The following is a 24,058-nucleotide window of genomic DNA, read 5'->3' as shown; positions in this document are numbered from 1 at the left end:
GAGTGTATATGTGAGGAAATAGGAAAGAAAACATGTAGCAATAAACTAACACCAATTATAACAATGCACAGAATAAAAAGGTTGATCAAAGTAACTATACATCTACTGCGCAATACCTTGCAGTACTTTTCCTTCTTATCTCTCTTCTTGCTATTCTCATAGGTGATCTTATACATGTCAGAATCGAGTCTAACCGATTCACCACCGGGTGGGCTTAAACAATTAAACTACGTCTGACTTGCTAGTTCTTAATCTAGACCTATACTCTTGCTGAGGGGTATTTTCTAGCAAAGGTCAGTGTTCTTTATAAAAGTTCCAAAGTTCCAAAGTTCCAAATAGTGATGAAGGTGAGTTCGGCCTTTACGTCCTTCCACCAACTTCGGCGTCTTCCAACGTGGCTCAAGGGGACTTGAACGATCAAAAATCCGGACACAAGTATAGAATCCTCTGGTGCTATGGCATGTTCCTTGACCTGGGTGTTGTCAGGGAAGGCAGCTGCAACCTGTGAACAACAAGAGAGTAGTGCAGAAATCAAGGAAGCCAGGTAATCGGTCAGCATGTTACTGTCAACATCAGTTATTTACTTAAGCATAGGTGTACCCCACATATGGAATGACCTACCATTCGCATGTAAAAGAGGGCAACCGGCAAGGCCACCATCCAATCCACGCCTTTTTCTGTACAGATCTTAGCAATTTTTGTCTTAATTGTCCGATTATGTCTTCCTACAAGGCCTGCTGCTTCTGGGTGTCGTACACAATGGAACTTCCATGTATAACCTAACAGAAGGGACACTTGTTTCATTAGTTCAGAGGAGAATGGCTTACTGTTATCTGAATAGATGACATGAGGTTATTCATATCTGGGGAAGTTCTGCGCACTAATTGTCTGGCTGTTGTCACAGCAGTATAATCTGGAACTGGATATGCTTCTGTCCATCTAGACATTGCACATACAACTACCAAGACGTACTTGTAACCTCTACATCTGTCCATTTGGATATAATCCATCTGGAGAACTTCAAAAGGGTGGGCAGGAGGATGAAATCCGCCTTGTTCCACCAGAATGCCTTTTCCTGGATTGAACTGGCAATAGATCATACATGTTCGCTGCTTGTTAAACCAAATGTTCTGTAAGCTGTCTAGCATTGCCTTCTCTCCAAAGTGTGTTGGACTATGTGCTGTGCTTATGATTACTTGTACCATAGAATCTGAAACCATGTGCTTTTTCCCTTAGTCATCCAACCTTGGTTAGTCTGGACCCCTCCTTGTTCAGTCCAATTCTTTATCTCATCTGTTGTGGCATGTGTCTGTATGTCAAGTACATCTTGTGTAGGGTCCCTGACTGTCATACTTTATGTCAGTAATGGTACCTCTGTCCTTGTCGTGTCTGTTGGTGTCTGTAACTTTGGTATGAGCTTTGCATTTCAGGATAGAAATGGCTGTAGGTAAATGTATGGCCTCTAACAGGGCCTGAATAAGCTGGCTGTGCTGAATCTTGGTCCCATGGGAGGTCAAAAAACCTCTCTTCCTCCTCAGAACCCCGAAATCATGAACAACGTCAAAAGCGTATTGTGAGTCAGTATAAATGTTTACTTTCAAGTGCTTAGCTCTTATGCAGGCTTGTGTCAGAGCAATGAGCTCTGCTGCTTGAGCAGACAGTGTGTCTATTTTCTGTGTCTCTATGACTTCTGTGGTCACGGCATACGCTGCTACTAAGTCTCCTGTACTTGTTCTCATGCATGAACCATCCACATAGAGTGTCAGGTCAGGGTCTGGGAGTACAATATCTGTCAGGTCTTGTCTTGGTCACTATATTCATAACTTCCACACAGTCATGTGGCGGTGCATTTACTGTACTTGAGGGCAAAAGTGTTGCAGGATTCAGAATATTACAACGTCTGATCTCTATGTGTGGTTAAAATAATGTCAGTCCATATCCTGTCAGTCTCGCTACAGTCAAATGTAAAAATAAATAAAAATAAAAAAGCATAAAAAAGCATAAACAAGCATACTGTAACATGGAGTCGCTTAAAACTGGCGCTTGACATAATGCTCTTTTTAATTCCTCAAATGCCAAGGTGTGTTCTTGTGTCCTAGGGAGAAAAGTCAAAATGGCTGCCTCCTGTGTAGTTAACTGTATGAGTGGTTTGGCTAGATATGCATACTGGGGAATCCATTGCCTACAGTAAGAAGTAAGGCCAATAAATGGTTATGTTAGCTGTATACCTGGTGTACCCTCCTTGGAAAGCAAGTGTTGTACACCACTTGCTTTTCACAGAAAGTGTAAGACTGTCAGAGATGCAATGTCACAGTCTGGTTTATGTACTGTATCAGTGCTGTGTTGGTAGGCATGTAAACACTGACTAGCTGTCGCTTTAATGCTTGACTGCAAATGCTAGGACCCTATGTCATCAATCCAGCAAAAATGAATTACATAAAAATAAATAAATAAATAAAAATGAATTTTCAATCCAAAACCACAATTTTTATTTTGGGGGAACCTCAAACAAACGCCCACAAACCTCTGTTAACCTCTAAGTTAAGTGGAGCCTCGTTCCAAAAGCTCTGCAGTTTATACTAAAATCCTACTCTAAATCTTGGGAATAGTATGACCATACTACCTACAATATGTTCTCTAAATGTATTTGAATAAAATCCAAATTATCCCAGCATAGACAGAAGGCTGGAGCCTCTGTGAGAAACAGCCCCTCCCTTTAGAAAGATGTCCGCGCTCGGAGTTTTGGATCAACTCCAAGCCGGGCTACACTGTGATCTAAAATTGAATGACTGCCAGATGCTGAACCCATTGCAAGAGCAAGACTCCTGCCAATTATTCTGTTTACACTATTTTAAACTATACATTTGCAAGCGTGACTTAACTGTAAGGAAGAGCAACTATTTGTACACAAGTCAGAGGGGCTGGGGAGGTAACTTCGCTACGAACCCACTCCTTGCTCACCTACCCCTCCTCTCAGAGCCAGGAGCTGGCTCAGTGTCAAACATCACTAAGAGGAGACAAGCCTCTCACTCGTCTCTGCTTCTCTAAAATTGGGTCGCTGCCAACGCTGAGCTCATTGAAAGAGCCAAGCGTCTGCCAAGTTCCTTAAAGAGTGAGCTGCAAGCCTCCTCCCTCCTCATTCGAAGGAAGCTAGTGTAAGTCTGATGAGCAGCCCTCCCTTTACATAAACAAAAGGATCGCGGAAAGAATTGGAGTATGGCCAATATCAACAAGACAGGCACTGCTCGCTCCAAGAGGGAGTAGCCCTCCCTTTACATAAACATTTACTGGGAGCCAGGCCATCTCGGTCTCGGACGGACTGTCTCAAGGTTAAAAAACACATTCCTTGTACGTCATAACATATCTCTTCCCAGGCCAGAACCATTATTCTCTAACTAACTGAAGCGAATTTAAAACGTGTTAAAAAGTAAATTAATAAAGACATGTATTTTTCTGTAACTGAGTGACATGCTAGCATTTTAAAATAATTCTGTACTGCTACTTAAAAGCTCCACTTTCTAAAAAACACTTTTGTCTGACTAATTCAGCTAGAAGGCAAGACATTTGAAACATGGGCATTTGTTTAGCATGCAAATTACCACACAAAAAGGGACAGTCTGCTTCTGCACACAATGCTAAGCACTTTGCAGTTGAGAGAAAAAAAACGAATTATCATGGACTGTTGGGTTGGGACTGTTCTCTGCATATATCAATTGAGGCTTCTCCACTAAATGTTGATCTTATTTTCCAAGTCTTGTTTAATGAACACTGCTTTTACCGTGCAACATTATACCTTTCTATCAGCAGCCTGTCAAAGTACATAGGTGAGCCTTGAAACTAAATGAATGCAAATTAAACCAATGTAGGGGACTATTAGCAATGCATTAGGATGGTAGTGTATTGTAGCTATCAAAAAGGGCCACGTTCATTAATTTACAAATAGCCACTTTCCTAAGTGAGTGGGATAACTGTCACACGCTAAAGGGCAGCTTGCATTGGGAAAAATAATAATTCATATTTTGTAGAAACATCCCTATTTAAACAAAAAACACTGTTGCATTACACTAATTTAAAAGCACATTCTAAGATGGGTCTGTTCTATAATTTCTTCTCAACCGTGAAAACATTAAAGCACTCTTCGTGGTGCAAACCCTTATCTCACATTTCAGAAATACGCCCATTGGATAACATGGCAAATCGCACCTCCACACAAAACATGCTTTTTCCACCACTTCCACAGCTCAGATCCTTTTCAAATTTTGCATCACAGTAGTCCAAGCTATTCCCTAAATCCTCACCAAAAAGCAACCAAATCCCTCCACTGGAACGGGTACGAATTTCCGCTCAAAAACAGGCCCCCCCCCCGCAAACACCAAAAAACGCCAAAATCCCTCAACACCTTGTTAAACAGCAGGTTAAAACAAATACTGCCTACTCAGTACAAGATATTAACTCTTTGGCAGCTGAAGCACAATCATTCCCCAATGACTGCAGTACATGGGAAAGTCATGAACTCATCTCTCCACGTTATCACACAACACATACGCACATCTTCAAAATGTTTTCTCCAAGTACTTGAAAGAGATCCAGCTCTCTCCTGACTAACGTAATGATAACAAGCTCTGCACAAAACATAACCACATGGCGCTATTCACAAGCCATATTTACAAGAAACTCAACAAGTCACAAAAATGACACGCTATTCACAAGGCATATTTACAAGGAGCTATACTTAAGAAAATTCAACATACTACTCACAAGTCTTAATCACAAGGCGCTTATTCACAAATAAACCAACTAGTTACTCACAAGGCACTTTCGCAGTCCAGAAGGGACTCGTCTAGATACAAGGAAATGAACTCTTCAGATGCTGTTGACTTATTTTACATACTCTAAAGGGTACAGGTGGTGGCGTTCTCTACCTACTGGGTCTTTCTGAGGTGGTCACTTGAACTAGTTCTTCTGACAGGGTGGGATAAATACCAGTAATGACGGAATTTCTTTCTCTAACAGTCTGTTCTGTCTTGACCTGTTCCCCCTTATCCCGTAGTTCTTTTTCTTTGGCTTTATTTTTTCTCTGCTTGTTTTAGTTCTCTCTGCTTTATTGAATTCTTTCTCTGATCTCCTGTGTCACTCTTTGCGCCATAACTCAATAGCATTATTTACAACAAGGGGTGGTGATGGACAGAGTCTCTGAATTAAGCAGAGTACTCTCACCCAGTCAAGAGATCAGGGCTAGATCCAACACCGTTTTTTAGCTCATTGCACCATCCCAGTTTCAGAACCTGGCTGTATGCAAATTAGTCTGTCCCTGGCCCAGTGCATCATGGGAACAGGGCAGACCAGACTACAAAAGCCAATTCTTACACTGGGAAGGAAACAAGCTTCCGGGGACCGGTTTCTGGCATTTCAGCCGTCTTCGGCCCGGCTTGCTTGAATCCTGATGGTGCAATGAGCAAGGGACTCACATCTGAGTATACCCTTCCACGCTTAGGGTGGACAAAATTATTTACAACAAGGGGTGGTGATGGACAGAGTCTCTGAATTAAGCAGAGTACTCTCACCCAGTCAAGAGATCAGGGCTAGATCCAACACCGTTTTTTAGCTCATTGCACCATCCCAGTTTCAGAACCTGGCTGTATGCAAATTAGTCTGTCCCTGGCCCAGTGCATCATGGGAACAGGGCAGACCAGACTACAAAAGCCAATTCTTACACTGGGAAGGAAACAAGCTTCCGGGGACCCAGATACTCTGTCCATCACCACCCCCTTTTTGTAATTATTTTGGCCACCATGAGTGTGGAAGGGTATGCTCAGACATGAGTCCCTTGCTCATTGCACCATCAGGATTCAAGCAAGCCGGGCCGAAGACGGCTGTAATGCCAGAAACCGGTCCCCGGAAGCTTGTTTCCTTTCCAGTGAAGAATTGGCTTGGTAGTTTGGTCTGCCCTGTTCCCATGATGCACTGGGCCAGGGACAGACTAATTTGCATATAGCCAGGTTCTGAACTGGGATGGTGCAGTGAGCTAAAAAACGGTGATGGATCAAGCCCTGATCTGTTGACTGGGTAGGAGTGTTCTGATTAACTCAGATACTCTGTCCATCACCACCCCCTTTTTGTAATAACTCAATAGCGTCTTTCTGAGAGGGTCTTGACTTTTTAACACATATCATGACCCGGTGTGTCTCTAGGCCGGATATTAACTGTCTATTCTAGTATACCTTTTCTGGTCCCTATTTGACGCAACTTTGAAAACAGTGGCATGTTTGAAATCAATACAATACACAAAAATAGACTGAAACAATCAACAATCATTCACACTAAACAACATAACATTGAAACACTAAAACAGATACCATTACAGAGAGTTAAACATGTACTTGAAAAACAGTTTTGTGCATTGAAAATACAGTACAACCATACCGGTCCCAAAAAATTGAGACACGTCTCTACCGGGCCCACGTTTAACCGTGGACCCGTCTTGACCGTTCTCATTTAAAATGAGCCCGTCTTGAACGTAGCTACATTCCCCATAGTGGTACTCACCGGGAAAGCAGAACTTGAAACTTGAAGGCCTCGGAAACTTGACTTGACTACGCTTGCGCCTTGGAACAGGTGGACCTCTGGAGACCTCGGACCTTGCTCTCTCACGGGCTGGGCCTCTGGTTGAGACGATCCGCGTTCCTCACCGCCTCACATGGATGCCTGGTCGCAGTCCGTCCTCCTCCTGGGCCTGAGGGAGTAGCGGGAAATATCATTTTCCTCACAGTCACTCCTATGGCAGGCCTTATCAATCCTGAAGGCAGAGTGCTTGGAATAATGTGAAATGGTGCTCTGGCATGAGCTGAGCCCGTTTGCAGCTTGCGGAACCAAGTCCTAATAGCTGTTCCATGATAACGCATACCATATACTCTTAAGTGCATTATAATCCTCGCGGTTATATGCCATCTCTGGTATCGCTTTATCAAAACATGTCGAGTAAGGTGTCATACGAATTGGAATACTAACCCCTCGCCAATTCTGGCGACGGGGTTAGCATTCCACCCTTCTAGAGGGACACGACATGTATGTAACCTGTAACCCCGGTTAAAGTTAGACAGAGCCTTAGCTCCACAAAATGGATGCTGCCACCGAGACACAAGTCTGCCCTCCTGCTGCTGGGAGTCCTCCCAGCCCAGGAGGCAAGGACAAAGGGTTTCCTGCCAGGGGCGGTGCCAGCACCGTCCCAGACAGGATTTTGTGTATCCTAGGTAGGCAGGGCTTTAGAGGAAGGTGACTGCAAGTGGCACCCCGGTGCTCACTGTGCATAGGCCGGCTGGAACCAGTTCCAGGGGCACTCCAGCCCCTGATCTGGGGAAAGCCCGCCAAAGGAGAAGGGTGTAACCACCCCCCTCCTAGTCCCACCCATAGGGCAGGACTTAGTCGCGTGCCAGCCCCTTTTTGCAGGATAAAGGTAGGAACTGGCCCCCTTCCAAATCAGATCATCTTTGAATCCTGAAACTACTTTCCACGAAAGGAACTCAAGACTTCTTCCCAAGATTCTCCCTTGTGACTAAGGAGTAGTCACCCTGCAGCAGCAGGCACCAACCAAGCATCGCGGTTTGTTGCCCGTCTCTCCTTCGGATCAAGACTGCTCCAGCACGACGAGAACCGGCTTCCCTGGCACCTCTGACCTCAACCTACATCATCAGCCCAGCTGTGATCCGTGGGTGCGACGAGACCTCGAGGGACCGGCCATCTTCAGAACTGCACGACGCTTGTCCAGCACGACCACCGAGTGACCCTCGACTGAGTGCTTTGGGGTAAGAGAAGCCCCGACCCTGAGCAGCTCCAGCACCGAAGTTCAGCCCCCCTGCATCCACGAGATCTGCGTGGGGCCCTTCTGCTCTTTGCTGCCAACCGCGTTGTCCAGGTCGCTTGCCCGTTGGCTAGTGGCCCTCTCACGACGCTCCACGCCGACAAACACTGCTGGTCTGGTTGCTCCAGACTAGCCCTTGCTCCCCTCCAAAAGAGGAGCACCCTGGACCCTCCTGGTCCACTCAAGACGCCATTTTAGGTCCACCGCGTGGGCCTTGCATTTGCCAAGACTTGTTGCACAATCCTGGGTCCAGCGATGTCGACAGCAAGAACCTTCGTGGGATAGCTCGCACCTCCATCCTGGTCGCCGACAACGCCTCCTGGTCCGAGAGACTGCAGAGCCCAGCAGCGCCCACTCACCTGGCTGAGGTGACTTCGTCCGGTGCCATCCTGGTGCCCACTCAAATCACTGGCTAGTGATTCAGAACTTGGTCCCCTCTGCTTACAGGTTTCTTCTTCCCTGATCCAGGCTTGGATCACCTCGAACTTCTTCACTGGTCGCCTGCCAGCAACTTCTTTCTTCAGGCTCCTGGATCTTCAACGAGGGTTTCCGACGCAACTTCAACCCTATGCAGCCGCAGCCCCTGGGCTAGGTAACCTGAGTACTCCGGTACTCCAGCATAGTCCAACACTCTAAGTGTTCGGATCCACTCCCATTTTCGACCCACCTAGTCGGGTTCGCCCGAGAACAGTAACTTTGTCTTTACTAGCTTCCATAGACTTTTTCCCGCCTTACGCGTGAGAGTTCCCACTCTGCACACGACGTCCACAGGCCTCCTGCTTCTAATCTAAGGGTTTAGTATTGTAGGCCTAGCGTTTCTAAAGTCTCTGAGAATAGTTACTTACCTGCTAGTAATTCGCATTCCACTTATGTAATATATGGTTTTTCGTGCCCCTCGGGCATTTGTGTAAATTGTGCGACTTAAAGTATTTTCGTAAGAGTTTTGTTGTGTGCTTAGCTCCCTGACTCATAAAGAGTTCAGGGTAGACTTGTTATAAATAAATATCTGTTTATTTTCATAACAACTTGTGTGGTGTCCTTTCACTTGGTGTTCAAGGGGTAATGTGATGGTAAAACAGCTGGCTTAACACGCCCTCTAGAGTATTAGCCTTAGACTGCTCGTATCCATGCTACTAGGATAGCTGGTCTATAAGGTTGACTTACAACCAATCATCAATAAGGGTTGTTTGGACTGATACAAAGTGCTCACTAGAATAGTGAACATTATATATCAGGCCAACTTCTCACACCCTGTACCTTTACACACACACTGCCATTGCAGGCTGCGAGTTTTGGTGCAGAACAAAGTGAAGAGTTGACATGGCACACATCCCTGTGTGCCAAGCCTACAACCCACTGCCCTGGCATAGGTCAGCCACCCCTATAGCTGGGTGCACTATACCAGTAGTGAGGGTGCACGTGCATGAGCCCTGTACCCCTACAGTGTCTAAGCCAATCCTTAGACACTGTGTGCAGTAATGCCATTAAGGGCACATGGTGCTAGAAGCTTGTCATTACAAACTCCACAGCACTATTATGGCTTTACTGAAAGCTGGGAAGTTTGGTGTCAAACTTTTCAGTACATTAAACCCACACTGATGCCAGTGTGAGAGTTAATGAAAAATGCACTCAGGGGGCATCTCTAAGATCAGCGTCTGGTGGGTTCCCTGACTGGTACACACCAGCTTGCCACCACTAGATAAGATTCTGGAGCCCCAGGGGTGGAGTCTTGCTCCCTGATCCCAGAAACAAAGCCCCCTAAAACGCCCCCTAAATACAGTATTTAGGGGGCAGCCCTGAACCAAGAACTCAGATTCCCGCAATCTACGAAGAAGGACAAAAGAAGACGCCCAGCAGAGGAGACTGCAGAGAACAACTGACTTGGCCCCAGCCCTACCGGCCTGTCTGCAGTTTCCAGAGATCCTGCCCCAGAAGTCGTCCTGTGCTTCAGTCAGCAACCTCCAGAACCCTGGGAGGAGTGGCTGCATTCAACAAAGACTGGATCTCCTGTGAACAGCAGCTCTGTTCAAAGGAAACAGCCAAGAAAGACTCTGAGCCCGCTGAAGACAAAGAAACCAGGCGCATGGAACCACCACTGCATCCAATGCCCACGACCTGAGTCCGAAAGGCCCACAGGTCCCAGCGAGGTCCCCCAGTGCTTCCGAGTCACCATGGGTTGACCCTCCCAGGACTGCCCGACGTCGCCTGCAGCCTCTGCACGGAGACCCCCCCCAACCACAAGTGGCCCAGTAAAATAGAATCCGACCTCAAAAGACATCCCTGCATCCAGCCACCCTGCGCCTTGGAGAAAAGAACCCGAGGTGCACCTACGTCTCGAGCCATCCAACTTACCTGCCCAGCTGTTGGTTCCTCCTGGAAGTCTCCATGGACAGAGCTTGCAGCTAAAAACGAAAATCCCCATTAAAAACAACAGGGCACCCGGCGCCAAAACAGCACCCTTTAGCCAGCAGCCCCAGCACCACTGCGGGTGTGCTAAACTGAATACCCCTTTGCCCTAAGCTTACGTCCAGGAGCTTTGCTCCCACAGCCTTGTGGCCTTCTCGTAAGCAGCCACCAACCGGAGGCCCCCTATCCCCCATTGGATAACATTGGGCCTCAGCACTCTGCACCCGGCTGCCCTTGTGCCGCTGGGGTGTAATAAGTGTGCATTCTTTACACTGGGGACCCCTGAGTCTACCCCCAGAATACCAACCCCCACAACCGAACACTTACCTTTGAACTGATAACCCTATTTTCCTCCATAGGATAACATTGACTGTTTTTCTGTGAAAAGTTTCCAAGTGTGGAGTTGGAAAATCTATAAAAGTTTCTAAAACTGTAACAAAATAACCAAAACGCTTTTACTCACCAGTTTACAGGAAAGATCCCAGTGCAGTATCCATGTATACTGCATTGTGTAAGAAAAGTAATCTGCAAATTAATCAACTTGACATTCTACTGAAAAGCCAATACAAAGTATATGTACAATATTTCAAAGCATTGCATTACTAGTAGTTCTACTATAACTAAACAAAAAGTATATATACAACTGCAATACAAACTGTTTTCAAACTGTATGTTCACTGCAAAGTACTTATCACTTACCTGTGTCAGGCTTGCTTGGTTCTAGGAATTAAAATAACTAAAACAACAAGTCACTTACCTTTGGTAACGATTTTTCTGGGGGGTACAGTATCTGACTGGATTCCTCACCTTTTGAATTAACCCTGTGCCAGCATTCCATGAAAACGTTTTTCTAGCTCTCCCATGTCGACGAGGACGTCACAATGGCATGGCTCCGCTCGCGACTCCATATGACGTCACCAGAGCCACAAGAAGACCTCGTCGGCGTGCTAACATCAGTTCCACCCATTTTTTCTGTGCCTCCGTGGGGGAACAGGTGGACCGACAACATAATTGGAGTAAACACAGTATAAAATATATACATAAATACACATAGCATAAAGAAAAATAGGAAAAGCTAAAGAAAAGCATTTTCTTGAATTTCTTCTTTTTGAGGTAAAAATTCAAGACCCTGAGGTCTAGAATAGGCCTTAATCTGCCGTCCTCTTTGGGATTCAGGAAATAAAGGGAGTAGCATCCCTGACCCTTTTCCTGCTCCGGTACCACCTCTATTGCACCTTTCTGAAATAAAACAAGAACCTCCTGCTGCAGAAGCTGCAAATGGTCCTCTGAACACCAGCCTTGGCGAGGAGGGTAACTAGGAGAAAACTCCCAGAAGTTGAAGGGCGTACCCATTTTCGGCAAGATTCAAACCCCAAAGGTCTGAAGTGACAGATTTCCAATCTAGACGAAAATGGGACACCCGACCCCCTACAGGACCAGCATGCTCCAAGATGGTGGATCTAAAGCTGCTTTCTTGTGACACCAGTGGTGCGGGCAGGAGAGGAAGATGAGGAGGAGGAGAGCTGACGGGATGGACCTCGCAGACTACCTCCGCCGTTTCCTCTGTAAGACCTGTACAGAGGATTCTGGTGCTGCTAGAGGCTACTGATGGCCACAAAAGGAACCCGCCTTACCAAAACCACGGTGCCTCGTATATATTCCAAAACTCTGGTTTGGGACTGAAGACCCAATGATTTTGCCGTGGCTCTATTGTCTTTAAATCTCTGCAGCGCAGAATCAGCTTTTTCACCAAAAAGCTTGGATCCATCGAACAGTAGGTCAAGGAGAGTAGCCTGCACATCTGGCAAAAACCCAGAAGACTTGAACCAAGCATACCTCCTGGTGGCAATAGAAAAACCCATCACCCTGGCCACCGAATCAGCAGTATCCAGACCAGACTCGATAACATGACAAGCTGGAGCCTGCGTATCTGCCAGCACTTCCAAAAAGGAACCATGATCATTGTTCAGTAACTTGGGAGCGAATTGATTGGCCGAATCCATTAAGGCATGAATATACCTTCCCTACAAGCACGTAGCATTGGTGAAGTTTAACGCCATACTTGAGGAAGATTAGACCTTTTTGACATACTACTCCAATTTCTTTGAGTCTCCGTCTCCAGGAGCCTGAGGAAAAGATCTTGTAGATTGTTTAGAAAAGGAAGCCTGCACTACTAAACTTTCAGGTGAAGGATGTGCAGAAAGAAAAGCAGGATCACCAGGAGCAGTCCTGTACCGCCTTGCCACAGACCTTGAGACAGCAGGAGCAGAAAGGGGCTTCCACCACACCTCTGGAATTGGCTCAGTCAAAGCCTCATTAAAAGGCAAAAGAGGTTCAACCACAGAAGATGGGGAATGTAAAACTTCCGTAAGAATAAAGTAAAGCTTTCATACATTTTGCACATAGGCATAAATCTATGTCAGCCACTGTGGCCAAGGCATTTCTCTCTATGATGATTTTCAACAAGGCTTTCTGCATTGAATGAAAGGTAACTTGACAGACAGAGCCAAGCATAGGACTGGATTGTCAGTGCACGACTGGAAGGAAAACAATCTCATTGCTGGAAAACATGATGGATATAAAACCTGGATATCTTGAAAATGGGACAAAAGGAGCAAATGAGCTGAAACGCAAGCAGGTCTAGTGTGTCAGATGGAGCACTGCTGACTGCACTCAGAGCTGCAACACAAATTTGTTAGTAATTGAGGGCATCAAAAGAAATATTTGGCCGAAACATGAACTTACCAGCAAGTGGAAGGCCCCGGCAGGTCCGGGGGTCAGCAATTGGAAAAGGGAACTAGTGAAGTGGGCAAGCTGTGAACATAGAATTTTGCTTCGGAACGCAAAAAGAGGTATAGGACGATTGGAGAGGGCATAGGCCTGAGGGGTGTTGGTAGATCTGCAGAATGAGGACCAGGAGTCGGCACCTAGCATGCCACAGGCAGGATCTCAGCTAGCTATCCCTGGGGGATTGGATCAAGAAAGAGCTGAGGGGGAGACATAACTGGACCATAGCACCCTAGCATCCACATACATGGCAAGCTCTATGAACAAGGCACAAGGATTCGGCGAGTATGAATGGGACCCAGACCATATACGCAGCAAGAGTTAACGAGGCAGGGTGGTCGGCAGCAGCAGGGGAGGAGGGAGGTGGGGGGATAGTAGAAGGGGGTACTGTTAGGTTGTTAGCACTAGAAGTTGTTTCTTTCCTAGGTATGGTAGAATACTATGGGAAGTTTATAACAAACTTGGCAAGTAAATATATCAATTTAAGATTTCTACTAGGCAAAAACAAAGAGTACAAATGGACTCGAGAATGTCAGCAAGAATTTTATGGTTTGAAATTCAATGCCCATTAGATTCCCCGTGTTAGACTAATGATCTGATTTGTTACCTTTGCCTCAAATTGTAAAGCGCTTTGATATCCTTCGGGATCAAGTTCGCGCTATATAACACTTTATAAATAAATAAATATTTGGTCTGAACTCCGAAGTAGGCAACTGAAGTTCTAAAAGTTCAGCAGCCTTCCTAATAACAGCATGGTATGTTGCCACATCTGGAGAAGGCAAGGCCTTTGTTGATGAAAGCTTCCACTCTGGGGAAGTGTCTAGACCACTAGCCTCTTGAATGCCCTCAAACTCATCAACAGACTCTTTAATTTCATCTTCTTCAGTCTCCTTCCACTGAAATTCTTCCTCTTCCAACAGTCTTTGGGCTTCTCTTCTTGACCGCAACTTCAGGACTAGCGGCGCCAAGCAGGGCGATGGAGACACCGGTGTTGAAGGAAGAGCCTCTGATGTAGGCAACAGCGGCGATCGAAGCAGAGGGGAAGAAGGTCCACCAGATGGCGCCGGGGACTGAGAAAACGGTGTCAAAAACCTCGAAGCCGGAAACTGCCAGGACGGCACTATCGGCATAAAGGGCAAAAAGGGTGCCTGGGCATATTGCTGAGGAACACCCAAATTGAATACAAGCGGACCCACGGGGCCCGACGGTTTTCCGGTAGGGTAAGCTGCTCTGGCAAACATGCTGTACATCGCATTAAGAAAATGCAAAGTCTGAATCCACTCGAGGCCGAGTAGGCGTCCGGAACATCGGACACATAACAGGAGAGGCAGCAGGCACAGGAGAAGACATCCTAGGCTCCTAATAATCTCTCGGCGACAGAGAACCTTGGCGCTGGAAAAACCCTTGGCATCGGAGAGTGAGTCGGAGTCGCTTGAGAAGGCGAGATGAAATCTTTAGAGCGATGTCTCGAAGCCGGCGACTTCAAAGCTCTACCCTTCGATGAATGACGTCGGGAATCGTGCCTTCTCTTCCTCTTGTGCTTTCTCGACTTCGAAGTATGCAAAGTCGATAACTTTGATTTTGACTGATCTCGTTCGGCTCCTCTTCTCTTTTCTTGCGTTCGCCATAAAAAGCTTAGCCTCACGCTCCTTTAAAGCCTTCGGATTCATATACTGACAACTGGAGCAGCCACAGACATCCTGGTCCGAAGAAAGACACCACAGTCTTCATGAGCGTCCGTGATAGACACATGACCCCCACACTCTCTCTTCAAGGCTTGAAACCAGACTTCTTCGATGTCGCCATAGCACTGCTACACCAAGGGAAACAGTAGAAACAAAGTAACCTGCCAAGAAAACGGAGAGTCACCGATAACAGTTACGCGTCTACGGCGCAGAAAAAAGGGAACAGACGTCAGCACGCCAATGAGGTCTTCTTGTGGCTCCAGTGACGTCATACGGAGTCGCAAGTAGAGCCGTGCCATTATAACGTCCTCATAGATGTGGGAGAGCTAGAAAAAGGTTTCCGTGGAAGTTCAGTCTTTGAGTGTGACATTCATTTGCTGATTGAGTGTGTACAACAAATGCTCAACCTCTGATAAAGCCTTACTGCTCGCCCACACTACCACAATTAGAGAGTAAGGTGCTATCTACTTTCACCCCTGCCTACCTTTGGGGTTTCACTGGACTCTGTACACACTATACCTCATTTTGGTATAGTATATACAGAGCCAGCTTCCTACAATGGGGAAGTGTAGATAGGTGTCCTTCAGATCTATTGTTGCCATGAAATCCCCTTTTTGCAGCTGCGGGATTATCTCCTGCAGTGTTGCTATTTTGAAGTGCTGTTTTTCTCAAACTTGAGAGCCCTTTCAGCGTCTGAGGTCGGGGAGATCCTCTTCTTATGTGTGGTGACTTTTGGCGCGGAGGGTGTTTTCTTTCCCTTCTTGGCCTCTCTTTCGGCGCTTGCCTTCGTCGATTTTGATAATCTTCCCTCGTCGGTATCCCTGGGGTGGGATCCGTGGGGTTCTCTTGGTTGCGGCTGACCCTTGGTCATCGTTTTCTTCGACGCCTGGGCAGCCTTTTGCACCTTCTTTTTGTGGCCTTTGGTTTCCGATGGTTGAGGGTTTCTTACCTTGTCCGTCTTCTTCTCTATCGCTTTCTTTGCGGTACACCACTTCTAAGCGTTTCCTTCAAGAATTTTGATATCTCACCCTGAGAGCCAATTCTGCAGGTACACCCTGGTCATCCTCGTCGCTTTTGAGGCCTAAGCCCCTCATCGAAGGCTGAACATAATCGTACTCACAACATATCTAGTAAGGTAGAAACCCCAAGGCTACCTCTTTGGTATAAAAGAAAGGCACCTCCCTAGGTAGCTAGAGGAGACGCTGATGTGAGAAGTTGGCCTGGCATATGATGTCCACTATTCTAGTGGGCACCTTGCACCAGTCCAAACGACCCTTATTGATGGTAGGTTTAAAGTCAAACTTTATAGAAAGCTATCCTAGTAGTAGCTGTGGAGAGCAGCCTTCAGGCTAAGACTTAGAGGCGAGTTAAGCTAGTTGTTTTACCAATTATAATCTCTTGTATGATCAAATGAAAGCACACCACACAAGGTATATATCAAATATATATATATTTATTCTAAACACAACCCCTCTGGACTCTTTATGAGGTCAGAGGTAAAAGTACAATACAAGGAACTTTATTAGCATACGATAAGTTACACAGTATACGTTATGCCCTAGGGGCCTCACAAACCATATACTAAAATAGTGGTATAAGTACCATGTGAGAGTTAGAAAGCAGGCCTAGGGCCTGTAGAACCGCTGGGGCTACCAGGAACCACCCAAGGTTAGGATGCAGGAGGCCCACGGGGGACGCGTGCAGTGTCTAAACACAGCCGCGGATCACCATTGACCTTCTATGGAGAACGAACAAGTTACAATTTGAAAGATAAAGGGCGCTTAGAGGTGAACTAGGATGGAACCCTTTTAGACTAGGACACTTCGAGGGTCAAGACATACGGGAGCACCGGAGTACTCGTGTTACCTCACCCAGGGAAGCCAGATGCATAGGTGTCTTTTGGTGTCGGGTTTCGTCGGTGATTCCTATTGAGAGCTGCGAAGAAATGCTGCAGGCGACCAGAGGAAAAGTGTCCGGGTGGATCCAAGGGTGAATCAGAGATGTGAAGAACCTGAAAGCAGAGGGGACAGAGTCTGGGTCACTAGCCAGTGACCAGGATGGTGAGGAGAAGATGCCAGCCGATGTCGGGTGATTTCAGATGAAAGAGGTGAAGCTTGACTCTTCAGCCACAAGGACCAAGAGGTGTCGACGACTACCAGGAGCTGGATTTGAGCTGTCCCATGAAGGATCTAGCTGACTGCGGTGTTGGAATCCGGATTGGACCCAACAAGCCTTGGCAACAGCAACCCACGCAAGATGACAAGATTGGCTTCGGTGCAGACAAGCAAGGTCTAAGGGACTCCTCCTTTGGAGAGGAGTGGGAGCACGTCTGGAGCAACCAGGAAAGCTCAAGAAACAAAGGATTGGCCTTCGTGGGGGCTCACTAGCCAACGGACTAGGAACCGCGAAGGCGCCTCGAGCTGCGGCGAAGAAAGGTGACTCACGGGTCACTTGTGGAGTGCTGGCCTCTGTACTTCGGTGCAAGAGAGCTCGGGGCAGGGGCTTCACATACCCCAATGCACAACTTTGGGATACCTCGGGTAGTAGATGCAGTTGCACAAATGCAGGATGTCCAGGAGTTCCGGTCCCACGTCTCAGCTACGGGTCTCAGCTTTGCTGGGAGCTCAGGTCAGCTTAAGAGATGTCTGTAAGTTCGTGTCCTGTCTCGCAGATTCTTCAGGATCCAGCAGGAGCCTCGAGAAATGCAGACCGGCAAAGATGCAGTTGGTGCCTGTTTGAACAGGGTAGTCACTCCTTGACCACAAGGGAGATTTCTTCCGTCTTCCAGTCGATATGGAATGTCGAAGGTCCAAAATATATGTGGCAGAGTTTCGTCCAGGGTAATCTAAAGTCCTAGGGACTGGGGTTCTATACTTATAGTAAGTTTAGGAGTTGGACTAACTCTAAGGTCCCTCCTATGGATGGACCTGGGTAGGGGGTGGTTACACCCCTTCCCCTTTGTCAAGTTTCGTGCCACAGCTGGGGCTGAGTGCCCCAGCAACCGGTTTGAACTGGGAAATGCATGGAGCACCTTGTGTGCCCCAGGCAGTGTCTGAAAAGCATCCACTAAATGCAACACACCCTGCCCCAGTACACTAAAGCCTGTCTGGGGAGGTGCTAGCACCTCCCTGGACAGGAAACCTATTGTCCAGGCCTCCCCTGCCGGAGTTTCGTCCAGCAGCAGGAGGGCAGACTCGTGTCTGTGGGGCAGCAGCATCCATTTTGTGATGCTGGGGCTCTGTTTAACTTTAACCGGGTTTACCAGTAAGTACATGTCTTCTCCCTCTAGAAGGGTGGAATGCTACCCCTGCTGCGAGAACTGGGGGGGAGGGCGAGGGGGGGGGGGTTCGAGAGGGGTGGAGAATTCCAAAGTGTTTGACACCTTACACAACATGATTTGATAAAGCCAAACCAAAGTTAGCATTAACCGCGAGGATTATAATGCACTTAAGAGTATATGGTATGGCTATATCATAGAACAGCTATAAGGAGATGGTTCCGAAAGCTGCAGAGGGGCTCAGCTCATGCTAGGGCACCCTCTCACACAAACCCAAGCATTCTGCCTTCCGGATTGTCAAGGCCTGCCATAGGAGTGACTTATAGGTTACTATGTGTCTATATATAAGGTAGATATAGGTATACTATATCTAAGTCAGGGGTGCTTACACCATCTTACCCAGGCTGTAATTACAGACCTGTAGTGTCAGTTTGGAAGGCTAACCAGGGGTGGCACAATACATGCTTCAGTCCCTGGTAGGCCTCTGGGGTCCCTATGCCCTGGGTACCTAAGGTACCATATACAGGGAATCACAAGGATGACCCAGTAACCAATCTGGTATGTGCCTAAAGTACATGGTATCAATTTAGAGAGATAACAGCTAGGCTGTGGGCCTGATTAGCAGGGCCACAGCCATACTAAAGTAAAAAAAAAACAGTGAAACACAGCAAAAAGTGGGGGTAACCATAGGAAGCAGACCCTACTTTCCTACAGCTGACACAAGACACTGAGGTCCCTGCACGTTGAAGCTTCAAAACGCAGCGGTCTGACATCCCTTGTGGGGTGTCCAACTTGTGATCAAGACGGTGTCCTTCATTCTCTCCCATCAGGTAATGGGGTTGGCTTTTTCCTAGGGGTTTCTTAGCTTCACATACATGCTAGGTACACTTAGGTAGGGTCCGCATCGTAAGAGTACGCTTGATTACTGTCAAGTTTATATGCCAGCATATATTCACTTTTTTAGCATCATGGTAGAATTCTACCTTCTATTTACTCTATTGGTACTTGTAATCTTTTACATTTGATTCTTTCTAATGATTGTCGCAGCAAACATGTTTTATGCTAGAATGACGTTGGTTAAATAAATGTTTATTGAAAACGTACCCAACGTTTATTCTGTGAATTCCTGAGACTAAGGGAGCACGATTGACTGAGCGAAAAGTACTGTACGGTTTCCACGATCCCTGAAGGGTCAAGGGTTGTCATGTTCAATGGTTGCCAGAAACTATTCGCTCCTTGGTAAGGTTCGGGGGCTTATGGTGGGCACTGTGACCTAGCTGGTCTATAGGCTGACATATCCTGTGGGAGTGTCCAGAATCAGTCTAGACACCAATCCCATTGTTTAGGTTATCCAACAAATGCACAGTTCCTAAGCATTCTTAGGAACTACACGACACTCCGCAGATGTGCTGGGACCATCACTCTCGTTGACACGACATCCCAACTTACCCCTCGAAGTGGTGGTCGCTCCTGGAAGTTCCTCGTCCAGAGCCTGCAGTGTTTCTTTGTCCTGGAGGTTCTCCATTGCAAACAGGAAACCCGACCTCAAAACAGCACCCTCCATCCGGCCGCCCCAGTGCCACTGAGGGTGCACCTTTGGTGCTACTTTGGTCCCCAACTTGCCCGGAGCTAAACCCTAGAAGCTTTGCTCCCTTTCTTACAGTCATGGTGAGGGAAGTGGCAAATATCACTTCCTCTGGAAATAACACTTTTCTAGTAAAATATCACCTCTTTAGGCTCAGGCGAGATTCTGGTTACTACACACAGACGACACTTAACCCCTACAAGACATAACAAATTAGGCCTGATATGATCTGGTAAGTGCTGGAATAGCCTGGAGATAAGGACCTCGCACATATAATCTGCTGTAAATGTGTCATTCCTTCACAGCAATGTATTGGATAATATGTTAAAGATACTTTTGGAATACACCACACCTTGATCGGTCTTGGTCCTAACACTGTTGAAGCATTAGACACCCTTCACCATAATGACAGATCACAAACTGATTTTTTTCTAATAGCATTAAGGTGGTTCTGACTGATGTCTACTCAGATCTCAGTTAATGCATGGTGGACATGGTTATGCTTTTCAAGAAGTGCTGTTAATATCACATTGCAACAACTGGATGCTACTTAAGTGGGCTTTATGGGACGAGCCTGATAGTTATTAACAGATGGTCCAACCTTCATGGCGTCCCGACTTTTTATTGCAGATTTGTCACCTTTTGAATTACATCTGTGTATGGTTGCATTTCTGCCACGGTCAGTGCATAATCAGTGTTCAATTCCTGTGACATTGCTGCTCCTTTGGCTAGGAGTCAATGTTTTTTCTTTGCCTTTGCATTTACTCTGCCTTTACTTTCCATTATGCATTTCTCTTGATCCTTGCCATCCTGCAAATCGTTTTAATTTTATATGCACTCATGGATCTGCATGCGGAGGTTATATTTTTTCTTTTATTTCTTTAAATCGTTTTTTTAATTGTTCAGATACGCTGATTTTAATGACTTTGATCTTTCTTTATAAGATGCTAATGGATATCCACATTTTTTGTTCTTTTAAAGTTGCGCCCAAGATCAATGGTAACCTAGTATTTGTAGATTTATTTTCTTACTTACCTTGCAAAAATAAATATGATATTGAAACCAAAAAAGCGGTCCCCCTATGCACACAGTGAAGCTGGAACCCGTGCTCATAGACCAATAGCCTACCATGAACTCATATCCAGATCTGTTTATGCACAGTTATGTTTATACACACACACACACACACACACAGTGTTAGACCTAATGCTTGTATAGACAGGAGGAAGAGATAGATGGACAAACGTGGATGTAGAGTTCTGGCAAGCTTGCTTCCACGGTTTAGACAAAATATACACTAGCGTTTTATGTCGTCAGTCACTTACTTTTAGATTTGCTGCTAGAAAAGAAAGTGCATGCATTTAGCAATACTGCAGATAACTATGCATATCTGCTACATTCTTCGCAATTATCACTTAGCTCCGTTTTCAATCACTCCACTGCCCCGTGATTTTCTTCCTTGAAGACAACGGTCTCCATACAATAAATCTTTTCAAACCTAGCTGGTAAATTGTTTAAAGTTAGTACTTCATTTGTAACCATACCACCACTACCAAATTATTGCTGCCCCAAAACTAAACGAATTTCCAGAAACATGACTGCACCATATCTTTCACTTAGCCAATCGCAAATACAGCAAGTAGACACCACGTATCCAAGTCGAATTCTTGCATCATGAAACGATGTGGCATAAATGAATACCGCTGACAGCACTGATTGGGCCACACACAAAAAAGTAACAAGCTTGTACATTCAAAACAGAAGCTAATGCTGAGAAACAATTTCTTATGAGGTTTAAAGAAGAATAATAGCTATAAGTGCCTGTCTCCAGAGCCCAGCTGCCGCTACTGTCTGCGTTCAAGGCCCGCCTGTAGGCCGTAGGTTTGCACTGTATATTTGTTCACTGTATTCTGTAGCTTGTCCATTGCATTTAGCATTGTGTTTTATTTTTCTGTGAGCGTTTTTCTTCCCTCTCATTTTCCTGTGCCCTTTGCCTTCTGTGTCCTTCTGCCGTCCCTTCCTCCCGCCGCTGCATCCCTGCGGCCCCGCTCACCCATTCGCAGTTTCCCCCCCCCATTCCCAGCTGCTCCTCCCTTCCACCTCCCCAACTGTTGGCGGCCGCTGGCACGCCGAAGGCGCGCCTAAGGCAAGACCGACTGCACCTGTCTGCGCCAGAACCCCTGCGAACGCCGCTACGATGCCAGCACTATCCACGCACTCAACCCCTGACGAGAACTCACCTGCTACCGGGCCGTCCCAAAGCGCACCCAAGGAACCTTCACCTGCCGGACCTGCAGCTTCACCAGCATCCGCCCCGACAAACCACCGCCCAGAAAAGAACCAAACTACCTCAGATTCATCCTCCTCAACACCCGCTCCCCCGAAAACACGCACTTGAACTCTTGGACCTCTTCGACTCTACTTCCCCTGACGTCGCTTTCCAGACGGAGACCTGGATGAACCCCGCCTCAGCACCCGACATTGCCATAGCCATCCTGGAAGGCTACAAGATCACCTGCAGGGACGCACCAACGGAGTAGGAAACGCCACCATCCACAAAAACACCCTCAGAGTCTCGACCACCACAGACGACATCCTCAGCACCGCCGAGCACCTGCACTTCCAGATCCACACCGACCCAAACACCACCCTCAGAGGAACCCTCATCTACAGACTCCCCGGACCCCAACCACAGTTCAGCCACTCCATCGCCGACTTCATCAGCACACACTCCCTCGCCTCCACGGACTACATCCTCCTCGAGGACCTGAACTTCCACCTTGAGAACACCACCATCAACTCCACCACCCTGATCGGCAACCTCGCCAACCTTGGACTCAGACAACTCGTGACAACACCCACCCATGCCGCTGGCCACACGCTCGGCCCCATCTTCTCCACAAGCCCCCACGTCTTCTTCAAACACACCACCGAACCCCACTGGACCGACCATCACTGCATCCATTTCACCTTCAGGAAGCCCACCACGCACCACCGCTCTAGTGATGTGTTAACAATTTTCATGAGAGAGTTAGCCAGTAGTGGCGTAATTTTGGTACAGAAGCGGGGTGGGAAAGGGTCCATAGGGGAGCCTGATTTTATTTTGCTTAGGCCCTCGAGTACTTCATTAACAGTTATAGGGTCAAATTCGATTAAACAGGGAATATCCTTAGGTTCAGCCCGGGGAGGTCTCACCAGTTATTATTTTGCTGGTGTTGACATAGGTCAATGTTCGGGAAGGAGGAATACATTGATTTGATTTTATTGTCAAACAAAATAGACATAGATTCAACCCACTCTTGAGTGGGGACGAAAAGAAACTGTTCGGCCCGGGGCGAGGTAAATACTTTTAATATTTTATATAGTTCTTTACTTGAATGGGCCTACGGCAGACCTTCCTCTCCGGCAGAACACAGAGTTCCCCCTCACCCCCTTCATTTCAATGCCACCGAGTTCATCTGCTGCATACTCCAGGGCTCATCCCTCAGCCCAACGCTGTTCAACATCTACATGGCACCCCTCGCCCATGTCCCCCGACAGCACGACCTCCACATCATCTCCTACGCCGATGACACCCAACTGATCCTCTCCCTCACCAAAGACCCTAACACCGCCAAGACCAACCTCCACGAAGGAATGAAGGCCTTCGCCGAATGGATAAGGAACAGCTGACTGAAGCTGAACTTGGACAAGACTGAGGTTCTCATCCTCGGATTCACCCCCTCAGCCTGGGACTACTCCTGGTGGCCGACCACACTGGGAACAGCCCCGACACCCACCGACCAAGCACGCAACCTAGGAGTCATCCTCGACTCTACCCTCTTCATGACTAAGCAGGTCAACGCGGTCTCCTCCTCCTGCTTCAACACCCTCTGCATGCTCCGCAGGATCTACAAGTGGATCCCCACTGAAACGAGAAGAACGGTCACCCAGGCCCTCGTCACCAGCAGGTTGGAGTATGGAAAAGCCCTCTACGCAGGAACTTCGGACAAACTCATGAGATGATTTCAACGCATCCAGAACGCCTCTGCACGTCTGATCCTAGACATCCCCCGCCGCAGCCACATCACACCCCACCTGAGAGACCTGCACTGGCTCCCCGTCAACCACAGGATAACCTTCAAGCTTCTCATCCATGCACAAAAAGCACTCCACAACACTGGACCAGCATACCTCAACAGACGACTCAGCTTCTACACACCCACCCGCCTGCTCTGCCGGCCTCACCCGCACCACAGTCCCCCGCGTCCAAAGAACGACTGCCGGCAGCAGATCCTTCTCCCACCTCGCCGCCAAGACCTGGAACACCCTCCCCACCCACCTACGGCAGACCCAAGACCTGCTGGCCTTCAACAGACGCCTCCAGACCTGCCTTTTCGAGCAGTAGCAGCACCCCCGCCTCCCCCAGCGCCTTGAGACCCTCACCGGTAAGTAGTGTGCTTTATAAGTGACTTGATTGA

At 47.2% G+C, this 24,058-nt stretch overlaps 1 protein-coding gene across 3 annotated transcripts in view; it reads right to left on the bottom strand.

Annotated features, from left to right (window-relative positions):
* The window catches only part of CDC27 (cell division cycle 27), a 1,228,661-nt gene that overhangs the window by 375,506 nt on the left and 829,097 nt on the right, over positions 1 to 24,058 (bottom strand). The window lies entirely within an intron of this gene.

The sequence above is a fragment of the Lissotriton helveticus genome, chromosome 5_1, assembly GCF_964261635.1.
Source record: "Lissotriton helveticus chromosome 5_1, aLisHel1.1, whole genome shotgun sequence".
Classification (NCBI taxonomy): Eukaryota; Metazoa; Chordata; class Amphibia; order Caudata; family Salamandridae; genus Lissotriton; species Lissotriton helveticus.
Note: the sequence above shows the minus strand (reverse complement) of the source record. Positions and strands in the feature narration are given on the sequence as shown.